Source organism: Aquarana catesbeiana, linkage group LG05, assembly GCF_042186555.1.
Source record: "Aquarana catesbeiana isolate 2022-GZ linkage group LG05, ASM4218655v1, whole genome shotgun sequence".
Lineage (NCBI taxonomy): Eukaryota > Metazoa > Chordata > Amphibia > Anura > Ranidae > Aquarana > Aquarana catesbeiana.
The window spans coordinates 548537935-548556314 of record NC_133328.1 but is presented as its reverse complement, the minus strand read 5'-3'; the positions used below and the strand labels follow the sequence as shown (position 1 = coordinate 548556314).

The window sequence follows — 18380 nt, the reverse complement described above, 5'->3', positions numbered from 1 at the left end:
GCTGGTATCATGTGACTACTGTGACTTCCTTTCATGCCATCCATTGTGTACAATTGTGTTTCTAGCTGTGATTGGTCAGTGTGATCACATGGTACAGACAGGGCCAATCACAGCCCATCTGTTCCATGTGACAAGCTTTGACCAATCACAGCTAATCACAAAACAGAACAAACTGAATGCATCCATAATCAATGTAATTCACTGCTATAAACAACATAATGTGTAAAAAATAAAATAAAATTCTGATCGCTATGATAACATTATAGTGTTCTGGTCATAGTGTGTTAAAAAAATGTAAAAAAAAAAATGTAATAAAGAAAAGAAAAATGTAAAAAAAATTATTATTATTATTATTTTTTTGTTCATACTGTCACCAGTCAGTGTCCCTGATCACAACCACACCAGTTATATGATGATCCTGTACTGCACGGGTGACAGTATGTAAAGAAAAAATTGAATTAATTAATTTCTTCATTTTTCATAAAATTATGACAAAAATTTTCAACTTCAAATAACCCGCCATGCATCTTACTAAATACCTTGGACTGTCTACTTTCCAAAAATGAGTAATCTGGGGAATTTGTACTGTCCTGGCATTTAAGGACCTCAAGAAATGAGATAGGCCACCAGTACATCAGGATTGATTAATTTTCAGATATATAGTACATAACATAGTTTGTGGACTCTATAGCTTTTCTACAGACTAAATAATGATTGAGTCCTAACCATTCGGTATTATTATGAATAAAGTTTTGGTTTATATTGGAAATAACTCCTAATTGTTTTTTTTTTTATACTCTTTCTGTATTGTCAGGGTTTTTTGTCTTTGTTTTGTCTAGTTAGTGAGCGGACACCCATTGAAAGTTCACCTTTTTTAAAAGAATAAATAAATGCACATCTTTTTGCAGGTAAAAATATGTTCATTTATTTTTATTTTTTGTTGGGAGCCTCTAAAACATTGCACCCACGATCAGCAGATCATGGGTGCAATGCAGTACTTTTGCAGACTCTGTGTGTAAGCTGTTTGGTCGTACATTGTATGGCAAAGCAGGTACACACTGGCAGGAAGCATCAATGGACTACCACTCAACAGCGCTGTGGTAATTCATTGAGAACTACAGCCATGGCCAAAAGTTTTGAGAATTACACAAATATTAATTTTCACAAAGTCTGCTGCCTCAGTTTTTATAAAGGCAATTTGCGTATACTCCAGAACTTTATGAAGAGTGATCAGATGAATTGCAATTAATTGCAAAGTCCCTCTTTGCCATGAAAATTAACTTAATCTTATAAAAAAACATTTCCACTGCATTTGTGAAGAAGGCTTCAGAGCACCAAGAAGGTCTTGCAAGCGCCAGGACTGTCTCCTACAATTGATTCAGCTGCAGGATCGGGGCACCACCAGTGCAGAGCTTGCTCAGAAATGGCAGCAGGCAGGTATGAGTGCATCACAGTGAGGAGAAGACTTTTGGAGGATGGCCTGGTGTCAAGAAGGGCAGCAAAGAAGCAACTTCTCTCCAGGAAAAACATCAGAGACAGACTAATATTCTTCAAAAGGTACAGGGATTGGACTGCTGAGAACTAGAGTAAAGTCATTTTCTTTGTTGAATCCCCTTTCTGATTGTTTGCGGCATCCGTAAAAAAACCTTGTCCGGAGAAGAAAAAGTGAACGCTACCATCAGTCCTGTGTCATGCTAACAGTAAAGCATCCTGAGACCATTCATGTGTGGTGTTGCTTCTCAGTAAAGGGAGTGAGCTCACTCACAATTTTGCCCAAGAACACAGCCATGAATAAAGAATAAACATCCAAAGAGTGCAACTTCTCCCAACCATCCAATAACAGTTTGGTAAGGAACAATGCCTTTTCCAGCATGATGGAGCACCTTGCCATAAGGCAAAAGTGATAACCAAGTGGTTTGAGGAACAAAACATGAAAGTTTTGGGTCCATGGCCAGGAAACTCCTCAGACCTGAATACCCTTGAGGACTTGTGGTCAATCCTCAAGAGACGGGAGAACAAAAGAAATCCACGAATTCTGACAAACTAGCATTGATTATGCAAGAATGAGCTGCCATCAGTCAGGATGTGGCCCAGAAGTTGATTGACAGCATGCCGGGGGGGTTTCGGCGGCCTATGGATTTGTAACATGTAACATGTTACAAAAGGTGAACCCATCCTATCAGTTACTCTTGTATTCGGGCATAGGTTTATGGGAAGTAACAAATACTGTATATACATGGATAAGGATTTTTCTACATTTTTATACTTATTTATCTATATTTACGTATTTTTCAGCTATGACTAAGCGCTGATGTTGACGTGAAACGCATTAGCTAGAGTGCTGTGTTCACCTTGAATGTAGTGCAAAGAGTCTTTCTGGCATATGTCTAAATAAAGGTGATTTTATTGGATGTGCGGCCAACCAGATTCTTCTCTTCTACTGTCATGGTCATGAATGTCATGGTTTTACACTGACCATGGATGTAATGGGGGCACTTACACTGAATACTGGTGTAACAGTTGTTTTTATACTGACTATCAATGTAAAAGGGGCATGTACACTCAATACCAATCTAACAGGTGTTTTAAAACTGACCACCAATGTAACAGAGATCTACACTGATCACCAATATAATGTGGACATATACTGTACAATGATCCCTAAGATAATCATGGGGCTGAGATTGCTGGAAGAATTTGTTGAGAGCATAACAGGAGGAGGTGGTGGGGGTGTAATGGTGACTATTATTAAGGGGGACCAAGGGGGCCTGTTTACCATGCTGCTGGATGGAAGCCTGATTGAGCAGCTCCTCCCGGTCACCGGTGAATACAACATCTAGAGGCGATAAAACCAAGCCCCCAATACCCCCAGCTACCTGCCATAGTGTCCCTGCATCCTCAGAGATGACCAGGAAGAAAAAAGAAGCTTCCAGCACGAAGAAGCTACCACACTTCTTCCTCCCCACGGAGCGGCTGTATGTATAAAATGGCACCAGCTCCCTGGCCTCGTCCAGCGGCTCCTCTCACTCCACATGGAGCCTCTAAAGCCTCACAGCCACGGTCACCAGTGGCTTCAACCCCAACATCATAGAGCCTTGCCAAGTGAAAACCAAGGCTATCTGCTGGCTCCTCTCCCATCCATAGAGGTAAGCCATAGCTGCAACTATGCAAAGACTACCAGGGAACTGGCAGATACCTTTAGCTCCTTTCCTGCTACCAACTAGCCTGTCTCTGAGTCCACTCTAAAGGACATGTTGGTGTCCCTGCGGGCCTCCTTACATGAAGATATGATGGCATGTGTGATAAATTTCAAAGCTGAAGTACAGGAGCTAGGTGGGAGAATGAATAACATAATATGGGTAAATTTGCATCTTCCCACAACACACCCTAATAAATGCACACAATGACCAGGATGATGAGCTGGAAAAACTCAAAGCTACAGCCGCAGACATTGAGGACTGCTTAAGGCGGAACAATGTGAAACTCAGAGGTGTTCCGAGTCTGTCCAAAACGCTCAACTGAATCAATACGCATATGACCTGATCCACACAGTCCTACCGTCTACTCCAACCTCTGAAATGGTAATCCGTAGAATACACCGCTTACCTAAACCCTTTTACCTTCCTGACAACGTTCCCAAAGATGTTATAATGAGGGTACATTTTTACCACGTAAAGGACAAACTTATGTCCAACTTCCGTAAAACATCCCAAAGCAATTCTCCCGCCTTCAAATGGATCTCTCCCAATATATGCTACAAAAAAGTAAATCACTCCTGCCAATAACGAAAGCCCTAAATCACAATATCACTTACTGTTGGTGCTACCCAGTGAAGCTCACTATCATCCTCAATGATACCACTTCCATGATCACATCGCTCAATGAGGGCCTAGCATTGCTCTGCTCATGGAACATTCTTCCAGAGCAAGAACCCACATCCCGTTTACCCCCTACCAGGGTAAACACCCAAAATGACTGGCAGACTGTCTCTTACAAGTGCAAACAAAAGAGTCATGCACTCTGATCGCCTCTAACCTTCAAACTTGAAACAGGTATGCTACCTGACTTCCCCAGTCACATGGAGCACACTTCCCAGGATATTCCTTGTCGGTTCCAGGTCTGGCATTTGAGGTGAAAACTCAGTAGGATATCAAACTGGAATACTACTATGCAGCTTTAACGGGAGCTTACACTTGGGTCTGCTGCCTTCCCCGCATGTTGACTAAAGGTAACACATATGGTTTGTCCCCATGGTGCTTAAAGTAACTTTGTTTAAAGTGCAGGAGCTTAACCACCCTGCCAAAAGAGCATCTCTATGGAAGATGTCTCTTAAACTGGGATGTGGCCTAATTTGTGTGCAAGAAATGCACTTTCAAGCATCGGCACCTCCTACTTTAAAGTGGATGTAAACCCTCACATATACCCAGTGAAATGAACAGCCTCAGATGATACACAGAGATGAAACAAATCTCACTACATAAAAAACTTACCGTCTTTATCTTTAAATAGTAATACTCTTTAGAAAGTTCAGATCATGTTAGGAGATTTTCTCTACCTGGTTAGCACTGCAGTGAATCCTGGGTATACAGCCAAGACAGCTGATTGGAGTAAAGGCACCCCCCCTCCTCATAGGTAGAGACTTTCAGCACTGTTCATTGAATAGTTCAGGGCTCTGCTAATCTATATTGCATCCTCCCCAACACAAAACTCAGACTGCTTTTATCATATGCGACGGAGAATTTGTCAGGAGCTATCATCCCTCCCCCTTAAGCATCCAGGTAGCAGCTGTCTGCACACAGGGTTCTTTGATCGGCTGGATGCGTCTCTATCTCTCTGAAGCTCATACAGGTGTGGACTCGCTTTTTGTGCTTAGAAATACTGACCACCTGGCTTCATCACCAAACAACTGACTCAGGACTATCTTCAGTCTGGACTATGTCGGTGCAGTGATTTTCTGCACTATACAGTGGTCCCGCTGATCCATGTTCCCAATTGGGGTTATATCCATCTTCTATCATCACACAGTCCCCGTCTCTTCAGACTGCATCCTGGGGGAATCTCTGCTGGCCTGTTCGAGTGTTCTCATCAGGATGGGTGTCAGGTAATACCTAACGCATGGGCCGCTGATGCATGTTCTTAAGCTTCACGATATGATTTATCACTCAAACATTTGGAAAGTTGTATGTACTTTATTTTGAAGACACCTCTGAAAGAGTCCTGAAACGCGTTAGCTGTCTGTATCTAATCTTTCCAATATGTACCATACACCATTTTCACTTGATGTTTTGTATATGTCCAGTTTGTAATAACATTTGATATTGTTACAATTCTTACTACCTCTTTGACTTTAATCTACCAGTGATGCTATAGTCCCACCCCTTGAGGGATTTCTCCATTTACGTTGTTTACATCCTGTGTAACATGTACCAAATACCTGAGTATATAGGGACATATTTCCGGTTGCTTAAAGTTTGTTGTCTTGTTCACCCCCTTGGGGTACTACATACTCATTCTTTTGTTGTACTGTGCGATATTACACTTATTTTTTAATAAAAACAAATGAAACAAAAAAAAATAAGGGGAAGCACATTGGGGTACTGGTGGTAGGTGAATATAGTTACATAGTAGATGAGGTTGAAAAAAGACACAAGTCCATCAAGTCCAACCTATGTGTGTGATTATATGTCAGTATTACATTGTATATCCCTGTATGTTGCGGTCGTTCAGGTGCTTATCTAATAGTTTCTTGAAACTATCAATGCCACATCCTTGCCGCTCTTACAGTAAAGAATCCTCTACGTAGTTTAAGGTTAAACCTCTTTTCTTCTAATTTTAATGAATGGCCACGTGTCTTGTTAAACTCCCTTCCGCGAAAAAGTTTTATTTCTATTGTGCGGTCACCAGTACGGTATTTGTATATTGAAATCATATCCCCTCTCAAGCGTCTCTTCTCCAGAGAGAATAAGTTCAGTGCTCGCAACCTTTCCTCATAACTAATATCCTCCAGAGCCTTTATTAGATTTGTTGCCCTTCTTTGTACTCGCTCCATTTCCAGTACATCCTTCCTGAGGACTGGTGCCCTGAACTGGACAGCATACTCCAGGTGCGGCCGGACCAGAGTCTTGTAGAGCGGGAGAATTATTGTTTTATCTCTGGAGTTGATCCCTTTTTTAATACATGCCAATATTATGTTTGCTTTGTTAGCAGCAGCTTGGCATTGCATGCCATTGCTGAGCTTGTCATCTTCTAGGACCCCCAGGTTCTTTTCCATCCTAGATTCCTCCAGAGGTTCTTCCCCCAGTGTATAGATTGCACTCATATTTTTGCCACCCAAATGCATTATTTTACATTTTTCTACATTGAACCTCTTTTGCCATGATGTAGTTGCCCACCCCATTAATTTGTTCAGATCTTTTTGCAAGGTTTCCACATCCTGCAGAGAATTTATTGCCCTGCTTAGCTTAGTATTGTCAATATGAAGGGTCTTCACATTATGGAGGCTTCCAATAAGGAATTAAACCATCGCCCACTCTAATCTAAAATGAGTTCTGGTTTTACATAAACTTTCCGTAAAGCATTTTGGTGGACCTTAAAAAGGTAACGAAAGGGAAAACAATACTGATTGAAATAGTGGATTTACATTACAGGAGCTTACTGAGTACATTCCCTACAGCAGCCTGTAATGAAGGAACAGATGGCTCACATTATATTATGTCACTGGGTCAGATCTCTTAATACTGTTACATTGCCTGTGCCAAAGAAAATCCATGCGAGAAGGAATATAATAAGTGTCCCACACTGAAGGCAAACAAATGTGTGGACTGCCTGTAGGTGTTGGTGTACATTTCACATTTATGAAAATATATTATGCTATAGTTAAAAGTTGAATGACGATGTCCATTTCTTTACATTTTTGGCAGAATGTTTAAAAAACAAGGATATAACTAACACAGCTCATACTTTTGCGTCGCTTAGAGCACGAAGACTGAAATTTTTTTATGAGATGTCATTACACCTCTTCTTCTGAAAATTGGTTGGTTATTGTGCTGACCTACAGGTTCCAATACTTTCTTAGTCACTGACCTGGAACACATGTGCAGAGGGAGTTGGCCATACATTATACAATTTTTTAAAATTCAATTTCCTTTAGATTTACCTTCAACTATATAGTGCAAGGGCCTGTCCGATTGCATACAAATTGAAGGTGTTTAGATTTGACCAGAAATTATATAGCTTTGGTAAATATACAGGAAAATTGTATAATGTATGGCCAGCATTAGCATTACAGCCAGGATATTAGCATTTTTTCAAAAGAAATGTTCAGCGAGTTATCTTAAAGTGTTACTAAACCCAGGACCCTTCATTCACTATATCTGGTCTCCCATAGTACACAGAAAATATAAATACATTCGTTTTAGTAAATATAAATGGCTAAATCCCTTTTCTCATCAGCAGTTAGCGCAGTCTTGTGACCTCTATCAGTGTCGGGTTAAAGCTTGTAGGAGGAGTTTTCATTCTCCCCTGACCGTCCTCTCAAACTTGTGGACCCCCGACCCTCTGTCTGGACAATGCTGATTGGCCCTGTGCTGATCACATACACTCTCCCAAGAAAAAAAAAACTAACAATACACATTGAACTGAGCATGTGCAGCTTGTCCCCCCCAGCCCCCCCCCCCCTCAGCTCTATCAGGAGATGGATTGGAGATAGTGGAAGAAGGGGAGGATCAAAGAAGACAGGATCAAACAGCCTTTTTACACAATGCAGAGGATTAACCCCTTAGGTTCCACAGTGAGTATAACAAGCATGCTTTACTGCATATACAGACTGATTTTACTGTTGTGGGTTTAGTAACACTTTCAATGTATATTTCATGAAAATGATTTTATTGGTTCATGTGTACTTTCATGTATGATTTGGGCACCATGGTGGGGGTGGGGGATAATATTTAGCTTATTCCATGCTTTGTTACCTAAACAACACATATGTTATATTGCAGCTTAGTTATGATGGCTGCATTAGTTTTCCTTTTTAGGCTTTCTTTCTATTATTCTTACCTTGTGATCCAGCCAGTAAGTCTGTTACAAGCTGTCCTGCAGATACTGCAGATATAACAGTAAGAGGGTTGAGACAAACCATTTACCACTGACATGGGTGCTTAGAATAGTCAGTTTTGAGCTTGAGTTTTGCTTCAATATGTTAGTGTATCTAAATCTGTTTGTGTGCATCTAATACTCTCCCCTCCCCAGACAGACAATGCTGCTCTGCAAAGGTGTCTCTGTTGCTCCTTCACCCAGAGTGTAGGCACTCTGATTCAGGAGGTGTTACTGGCCAGATCACCGGTGAAAACAGAGGGAAAAAAAGTCTAAGAACAGAAAAAACGGATGTAGTCACCGCATCTAAGGATTGCTAATTACATGTTTGGTTTTGGGTTTAATGTCACTTTAACCACTATAGCAAAATGACGGCTGGGCGGTGGTTCAGTTATCCTGACTGGGCGTCATATGATGATCGGTGGTGCGGTGTGTCAGTCTGATGGAGGCTCTTTACCACGTGATCAGCCGTGTCCAATCACAGCTGATCACAGTGTAAATAGGAAAAGCCATTTATCGTTTTTTCCTCACTCGCTTCTGACAGACGCGAGTAGAGGAGAGCTGATCCGCGGTTCTGCTGACAGGGGGGGTCTGTGCTGATGGTTTATCAGTGCAGCCCTCCCGCAGATGCCCGCCCAGGACCAACAGGGATGCTGCCAGGACCAGCAGGGATGCCCATAAAGGACGCACGCCAGGTATGCCACCCTGGACCACCAGGGATGAGCCAATCAATGCCCTGACAGATGCCAATCAGTGGCCATCAGCAATGCCTGCCAGTGCCAGTGCCATCAGTGGTGCCTATCAGTGCCACCTATCAGTGCCCATCATTGCCACCTATCAGTGCCGTCTATCAGTACCCATCATTGCCGCCTATCAGTGCCACCCATAAGTACCCATCAGTGCAGCCTTTGAGTGCCCATCAGTGTCACCTTTGAGTGCCCATCAGTGCCGCCTATCAATGCCCATCAGTGCTGCATATCAGTGCCGCCTATCAGTGCCCATTGTCAATGTCTGTCAGTGCAGCCTCATCAGTACCCATCAGTAAGGGAGAAAACTTACTTATTTACAAAATTTTATAGAAACAGAGAAAAAATTTTTTTTTTAATTTTCGGTCTTTTTTAATTTGTTTAGCAAAAAAATAAAAACCGCAGAGGTGATCAAATAACACCAAAAGAAAGCTCTATTTGTGGGAACAAAATGCAAAAACATTTGTTTGGGTACAGTGTAACATGACCGCGCAATTGTAATTTAAAAATTGACAGCACTGAAAGCTGAAAATTAGCTTGGGCAGGAAGGGGGGAAAGTGCCCGGTATTGAAGTGGTTAAACTGTAACATGCAGCACTTGCTTTAAACTTTTTTCTCTTCTGGCAGTTTAGTGTGAGCTGTCTGAGCTGTGCCAGTGTAGTATCTAGTGTGCTCCAATTTTAACCTAATGTGAACCTAGGAGGTATGATGTACGCCCTAAAATATTGCATTTAAGTACCTAGTACTTTTTTCATATGGCCTTCTTTCCCCACTGCTGACATTGTGTAGAGTGACCGGCAATCAGTTTGACAGCTAGGTCTTGCTCTCTGCTGCAGAAGAACAGAAACTCATGTATAAATGAAACCAACAATGTTTGCAGGCTTCATTCATAAATACGTTGTAACAATATTATTGTTACAATGTATTTACATTGGTATTTTATGTGCAGATCAAAAGAATGAGCACCAATACACTGTTGAAACTCATACACTATATTTATATATAATACATTTTATGTAGTATATAATACAAAAAATGTTGCGCTAACTCCCAAACATGAAATGGGTGGAGCCTGCTGTGACATCACCAGGCAAACTGGATGTTAGTGGGAGGCCATTTTGCTGTTACCCTGGAGTTTGTTTACAAAAGCTTTTAAAGCGGTAGTAAACCGCTGAAAAAAATATAAAAATTGCAAGACAATAGTATAATGTACTAGTATGCATCGCATACTAGCACATTATGAAATACTTACCTTAGAACAAAGCTCCCACAGCACATGCTCCTCCGGCGTTGCTCCCGGGATCGCTGGCTCCAGTGCTGTGAGTGGCTGGAACCGCGATGACGTCACTCCCGCGCATTCACGCGCGGGAGCCCTTCGTTCTGGCACGTTCCGGCAGGATACGCCGGACCTGCAGTGCGCATGCACCGCTGACATCAGTGGCTGCATGCAGGGTCAATATCTCCTAAACCTGCGAGGAGAAATTATTTTTACTTACAGGTAAGCCTTATTATAGGCTTACCTGTAGGTAAAAATCATCAAGTGGGCAATACAACCGCTTTAATCGTCATAAATGTGAGTGTTTTTTCACCTTTTAATAAAATAACAGTTTTAACCTGTTTACACTAATGCCCTGTACACACGGTCGGATTTTCAGACGGAAAAAGTGCGATTGGATTGTGTTGTCGGAAATTCCGATCGTGTGTGGGTTCCATCTGACTTTTTCCATTGGAATTTCGACACACAAACTTTGAGAGCAGGATATAAAATTTTCCGACAACAAAATCCAATCGTTTAAATTCCGATCGTGTGTACACAAATCCGACGCACACATGCTCAGAATAAATTAAGAGACGAAAGCTAATTGGCTACTGCCCTGTTTATAATCCCGACGTATGTATTTTATGTCACCGTGTTCAGAACGATCGGATTTTCCGACAACTTTGTGCGACCGTGTGTATGCAAGACAAGTTTGTCCCAAAATCCGTCGGAAAAAATCCAACAGATTTTGTCGTCGGAATGTCCAATCAATGTCCGATCGTGTGTACAGGGCATTAGAGGAGTTTCTTGCTTTGATTTTGATATGTCAAATACCTGGATGCATATGTGATTGATTGATTGTTAAGGTGTACTAAAGTGCTGATATGTAGGGTGAATATTAAATATGAACTGGTGTTAAAAATAATGTGAAAAAAATGTGCAAATATCAGGGATTGGGATAAAGTGAATATATAACAAAAAACCCCCAACCTCTATATTGTGAGTGAAAAATAGGAAATAACCAAATAATTTTAAGCTGCACTCATGTGAAAAGTGCTCTGATACCACTACAATAAAAAACTATTAAAAAAGTATAAGTGCGCTAAAAACTAACTTCCTATTGGAGTATAATAATACACACACATATATATATATATATATATATATATATATATATATATATGTGGAAAGTGAAAAGGTTACTCACCATATGAAAATTCTCATACGACAGAATTCAACTTCAGAAGTGGCGTAATGTGTTAAATAGTTTTGTATGTGTTCTTTCATTTCTGAGCAAGCGTAGTCTTGCTCTTACGATTTTTTGGGACGAAAACTGCACTAATTAAATGAAAATTGGATGTTGTGTTCACGTCTGACAAAAATTTTATAGTCTGCACATCCAGCTTTTGTCGTCCGAAAAATCAGAATCGGCTGTCGAAAGCACCGTATTAACAATCCGAAAATCGGCAGATTGTTCGGCGGACGAAACTTTACCGCTTTTCGTATCGTGTGTACGGGCCTTAAGACCGGGTTCAAACTTATACGACAAATGCTTTGACTTTGGAAGCTCATGTTGCATGACGTGTGCAAATCAGTGGTTCCCTATGAGAGCCGTCTTAAATGGTCCAACACAAGTCGGACCATAGGTTCATTCACATAGGATGGGGGCCAGGATCTGGGGCCCCCTTGTTAAAGGAGGCTTCCCGATTCCGATAAGCCCCCCACCCACAGACCCTGACAACCACCGGCCAGGGTTGTCGGGAAGAGGCCCTTGTCCTAATCAACATGGGGACAAGGTGCTTTGAGGTGGGGGGCGCAGGGCCCCCATGCCCCAAAACACCCACACCATAATGTTGAGGGCATGTGGCCTGGTATGGTTCGGGGGGGGGGGGGGGGGGGGCGCTTGCTCATCTCCACCCCCTCACCTGACCTACCAGGCTGCGTGCTTGGATAAGGGTCTGGTATGGTTTTTGGTGTGGGGGTTCCCCTTAAAACCATACCAGGAAGGGTCTGGTATGGTCTTGGAAGGGGAACCCCATGCGTTTTTTTTTTTTTTTTTGGCGTGGAGTTTCCCCTAAAGATTCATACCAGACACAAAGTGTATGCCTGGTATTATCGGATCCCTGTTCATTGAAGTCGGATGGATGTCGGACTACAAGTCGCAGGGCAAAGTCGGATCCACAGTCGTACGACTGTCTCGTCGTACCAGTGTGAACCCGGCCTACTACAGGATTTTTGTTATTGGTCAGATCACCAGGTGAAAACAGAGGGAATAAACCCTAAGAAAAGTAAATAAATGCAGCCACCACATCGAAAGAGTGGTAAGCTGCAATATTTTACCTTTTTGGTTTAAAAACAGCTTTAAATGCTACCACATAACATGTTACAATTGCAATTACAGTGCCCCACCTAAAAAAAACAAAAAAAAAAACCCACCTAGATATTAAATACAAACTAGACTTTTAGGAAGAACTGCAGCATCTGTTTTATTTCCAGTACACCATTCCACTCCCTTTGCTGTGTGCATGTTCATTTCTTAGGCATCTGTAATTTAAGATCAGGCAGATGCTGTTGCCTGGCAACAGTGCATGGCCTACATGGTACCCGTCCTATGAACCAATGGCTAGCTGGATTTTTTTTTCTCTCTCCGTACACATGCTACAAACGAGGCCATTGCACAATTTTAATAATTAATGATTCCTCCAGGAGGACTTCAGATTTTTAGCATAGCGTGAAGCCGCCTGGTTGCAATTAATCACTGAAATGTAACCATGAGAGTTCTGATATGTACAACGTGCCACCCTCACTATTATCTAATGGGAATAGTAGTCTCTCCCCGTGAGCTGGATAATTATGGATTTATAGCCAGGACATATGTTGTGCATTGCTTACATAACATGTTTAATTATTAATGCAATGTAATAGGAAGTCTTCACATGAGTGCAGCCTTTTTTTTAATAGAATGAGCCCACGTTTGGTTTTAATTCACAGTAATAGCACAATGCATCTATCTATAGAGGCACCAGCATGCATGTCACATTAACACAAATGACACAAGCACAGATCACAACTGATTCCAACATCACAAATAGAAATAAATTCTTACCTTTAAGGGTCGTCTAATGCAGAAATTGTTGGAGGATCTGCTGATTCCAGCTCTGTGATTGTGCGGTTCCTGGGATTGGTTGATTGTAGACTGTTAGAATTGCAGGCAGACAATGTCAATGTTCCTCATCCAGATAGCAGCTGCTGCTTCTCTTTTTTTCTCTTTTTTTTTTTGGAGGCTTTTGTCACGCCTGCCTAGTGGGCTTTTTTTCCCCCCTTTTTTTCAAGAAGCTTTATTTGTAGGCTGTAGAGACAAGCAGCAAATCTGAGTGAAGTCAAATTATGTTCTGCATTGAGCTGCTAAAAAAAAAAACTGTTTTGTCAAATTAAGAGTGACTACACATATAGTAAACCAATTGCTTCTATATTTTGCTTAAAAAACAAAAAACCATCTATTAGAACTTTTCTTTTTTTTTTTTTTTTTTGGTGGAATTAAGATGCAATCATACAGTTTGGACAGACCCTCAGACAGACTTTTCCTAAGGTGTATAACGTGTGTAATATAAAGTGTATAACATAACAGAAAGATTTTTGAAGATTGACTTATGCAGCGTGCACACGGTCGGACTTTTTGACCGGACTGGTTCGACGGACCGAGTCCGGCGGACAATTCGATCGTGTGTGGGCTTCATCAGACCTTCAGCGGTCTTTTACAGTCTGACGGACTTTAGATTTGGAACATGCTTCAAATCTTTGCGTCGTAACTCCGCCGGACCCAGAAATCCGCTCTTCTGTATGCTAGTCCGACGAACAAAAACCCAGCAGCTATTGGCTACTGGCTATCAACTTCCTTATTTCAGTCCGGTGTACGTCATCACGTATGAATCCATCAGACTTTGGTGTGATCGTGTGTAGGCAAGTCCGTTCGTTAAAAAGTCAGTCTGAAGTCCGTCAAAAGTCCGTTGAAAGTCCGTCGGACCAGTCCGGTCGAAAAGTCCACCCGTTTGTATGCGGCTTTAGAATGATATTTTACTGCATTGTAACCCTGCACTGCTTGTAGTCCAATTGGGTCTATATTGTGATAAAAAAAATAATAATAAACCCTTGTTTGCAATTTCTTTCTTCTATTTTTTAATTTTTTTTGTAGGAGGTAGAGACAAGCAGCAAATCTGGGGCATTCATAAGTGAGAATAGTGAAGTAAAATGATGTTCTGCATTTAGCTGCTTGAAAAAAAACTGGTTTGTCAAGTTAAGATTGACCACACGTATAGTAAACCAATTGCTTCATTGCTTCTATACTTTGATAAAAAATAAAAATAAAACCATCTCTTATGCCGCGTACACACGGTCGGACTTTTCGGCTACAAAAGTCCGACAGCCCGTCCGACAGACTTTCAACGGACTTTTGTCGGACTTGCGGCGGACTTTCTAACGAACGGACTTGCCTACATACGATCACACAAAAGTAGGACGGATTTGTACGTGATGACGTACACCGGACTAAAATAAGGAAGTTGATAGCCAGTAGCCAATAGCTGCCCTAGCGTGGGTTTTTGTCCGTCGGACTAGCATACAGACGAGCGGATTTCTGGGTCCGGCAGAGTTACAATGTAAAGATTTTAAACATGTTCCAAATCTAAAGTCCGTCAGATTTGTGGCTGGAAAAGTCCGCCGAAAGTCCGGGGAAGCCCACACACGATCGGATTGTCTGCCGGATTTGGTCCGTCGGCGTCCATTGGACTTTTGTAGACAAAAAGTCCGACCGTGTGTACGCGGCATTAGAATATTTTCTTTTTTTGGTGGAGTTAAAATGCAAGCATACAGGTTGGACAGACAATTAGACAGACTTTTCCTAAGAGATTATAAAATGTATATCATAACTGCAAGATTGGCTTACAATGATATTTTATTGCATTGTAACACTTCACTGCTTGCAATCCAATTGTTAATTTATCTTTATAAAACAAGTTAAATCCTTGCCTACAATTTCTTTTTTTTTTTTTTTTTTTTTGTAATTTGAATTAAAATGCAATCATACAGGTTGGACAGGCAAGAAGGCAAACTTTTCCTAAGAGGTTATAAAGTGTGTAACATAATAGAAATACTTTTGGAGATCGGCTTACGATTACATTTATCATTTATTGAGGCTGGGTTCACAATGCAGCACGGACTCACAGCAGGAGTCCGGTGCGTCCCCGTTCACCGTTTCAGGTCCGATTTCAGCCCAAATTTGTCTGAATTCGGACCTGAAAAGACGCACAGAACTCCTGTGCAATTTGCACCGAAGATGCTCCAGAGATGTGTGAATCGGCTCCGTAGAGAGCCAGTCACAATCTCCTGACATGTGAATTGGATGTGGAGAAATCCCACATCCAATTCACAATGGTATGAACTCAGCCCTAAACATAAATCGTACTATGTGTGTGCACTGTGCAGGGCTCCAGACTAATGGGTGTCTATTAGGTTTGTCAATTTTTGACAAGCATGTGATTAGACCCTGAGGCTTTGGCTTATTTTTGGTCTGCCCCCCCACCCTCCCACTTTTGATTTTAGCGAATCAATATTCGCCATTGCTTCACTTCCGATTCCCGGTTTCTCGTCTCGGCAAATCAGGAGGCTGAAGATTTGGACCCCGGAAAGAAGACAGGGTTAACACGGAAGCTGCCTAGTATCAGCCCTGTAGGGCTCCATTTGTAGGTAAGTCTCAGGGCGTCCTCTGGTGAGTGCGGACCTGGAGGGGTTTGTTTGCACCCCCCCAAAAATTTTTAGCACCGGCTGCCACTGTTGGACAGACAATTAACTGTCTTTTTACAATGTTGAAATGTATGTAATATAACAGAAAGATTTTTGAAGATTGGCTAATAATAACATTTTGTTGCATTATAACATTTCACTGTTTTAACAAGTCAAGAGTAGTCATACATGTAATCCAATAAAAAAAAAAATCAAACCATATCTTACAATTTCTTTTATTTTAAGGTTAAAGTAAAATGCAATATAAAGCTTGCACAGACAATCAACCTTTTCCTACAAGGTTGTAATGTGTGTATGGTACCGGAAATATTTTTGAAGATCGGCTTGGAAAAAAAGTTATTGCATTGTAAATTTTTACTGTGTTGTCAAGTCAAGAGTAGCCACACTAGTTATCTAATTATGTATATATTTAAAAAAAAAAAAACCTGTCTCTTGCAATTTCTTTTTTTTTCCTGGTTGAATAAGAATGAAACTGTACAGGTTGGATAGAAGATCAGTCAGTCTTTTCCTATGAAGTTGTAATGTGTGTGCCATAAGATCATCTCAGAACGACATTTACTTGGAAAGCAATAACATCCCCATCCCAATCCTCCCCTCCAAGATCCAAAACCTCTTCTACCCATTGCTCTCTACATTTAACCACCAAGGGAGGAGGTACAGGGAAAAGTTCTTTGTATAATTCAGAAAGTGTTTTTTTCAGAGACTCATCTAGCAAAATGTTTTCTAAGCTTGATGGCTTAATTTGCACCCTAACAGAGCCAAATTGGGAAGCATGTCGTAATTGTAGGTATCTAAATTTGGTAAGGATTAGGAAATTAAATCTCAACATGAAGTCTTCAAAGGACAAAAGTTCACCCCCCTTCTGGTGATATCCCCTAACATCTTTATCCCTTTAGCTGAACATATAATGGGGTCTGGAATGGTAAGAAATTGAGAGAGATGGGGTTTACCCACAATTGGAATTGGAAAGAGTCAGAGGCGGGCTGCAGCAGGTCCTGAACAGTCCCATGCTTTAAGTGTAGCTCTCATAGTTATGGTCAGGGGAAACCGGGCCTCAGATCCTCTATGCGATAGAAGGCATAGGCTTTCATAGGAGCTTAACACTGCTGCCTCCAACACAGTGGCAGAGTCCCCATCGTCCCCAAGAAGCCACTTACGCAAGAAAACCCCTTGTCCTGCCAGAAAATACTTGTATAGGTCAAGAAGTGCCGAGCCCCCTTGCCCCCAGTGTTCTTGCAGAGCCCTAATTCCAATTTTGGGAGAAGCGAACCCCCATATAAATGATCTGAAAAGACCATATATTTTGTTAAAAAAAGAACGTGGGACCCAAACAGGAGAGTTGCAGAGAAAGTATAACGGAAGTATAGTAGATTTGTCCCAATTCACTCGGAGGCCCGAGAAAACTGCAAACTGATCTAACAAACGAAAAACCACACAAGGAGATGGACCTGGATCTTTCAAAAATAAAAACATGTCATCCGCATAAAGCATAAAGCGGATGACATTCTCTTATGGATCCAATTTCGAATGCACCCACTTAAGGAGAGGAGCGCAGTGCCACCGCCAAAGGCTCAATCATCAGGAAAAACAAAAAGGGGAGCAGCGGGCATCCCTGATGCGTGCCCCTGCCAATATCAAAAAAATTGGAAATGGAGGACCCTATTTTTAAAGCCATACTGGGTTTACTATATAGTAGGGAAACCCATTTACAATAACAAGGCCCAAAACACATACACTGTAGCACCATTCCCATGTACCCCCAGTCAACTGAGTCAAACGCCTTGGCCATATCTAGGGACACCACCGCCCTGGTCCCAGTTTGGGTATGGGAAATCTGTAGACATGTAAATAAACAGCGGAGATTGGTGTTTGTAGATTTCCCTGGCATAAAGCCAGTTTGATCAATATCCACCAGGGCTTATTCTGCTTTCTCTCCTGCTATACTTCCAGAACTATTCAGAAGACAAGGGAATGGCAGAACATGGCAGCCTGTGAGACACTGAACAGTCCAAAGCAATCAACCCCTGCTCCTCTGCCTAAAGAGAAGCTAACTAATTTGCCTAGCAGCCTACTCTGAACTAGGAGGATACTACACAGCCAATGAGTGTGTACCCGCTAGCGTCATAGCAACCAATGATGTCATCAATTGTTAGGAAGCAGGCAGCTGGCTCGCTCAGCAATCTTGCTTGTTATTCCTAAAATACAGAACTGAACAACCACAAAGATATTTGTCCAGAGGGCAGCACAACAAGAGAGGCTAATTTTATTTCATAAATAAAATCTGCTCCTGCATGGCTTAAAGCTTAAACCAAACTCTAACCTAATGTTTTTTCAGGTTTGGATATACTTTAAAATAGTTATGCCCTGTACACATGAGCAGACTTTTCAACCAGACTGGTCCGACGGACCGAATCCGTCGGACAATCCGACCATGTGTGGGCTTCATTGGACTTCTGACGGACCTTTCCGGTCGAAAATCAGACGGAC

General features: G+C 41.6%; 1 protein-coding gene across 1 annotated transcript in view; it reads right to left on the bottom strand.

The window, feature by feature from the left end:
* Positions 1-13420, bottom strand: part of PKIA (cAMP-dependent protein kinase inhibitor alpha) — a 77060-nt gene extending 63640 nt beyond the window's left edge. Inside the window, exon 1 of the mRNA XM_073631845.1 lies at positions 13201-13420. The gene's annotated coding sequence lies outside the window, so the exon portion shown is untranslated. The remainder of the gene's footprint in view (positions 1-13200) is intronic.
* Between the last annotated feature and the right edge of the window lie 4960 nt (positions 13421-18380).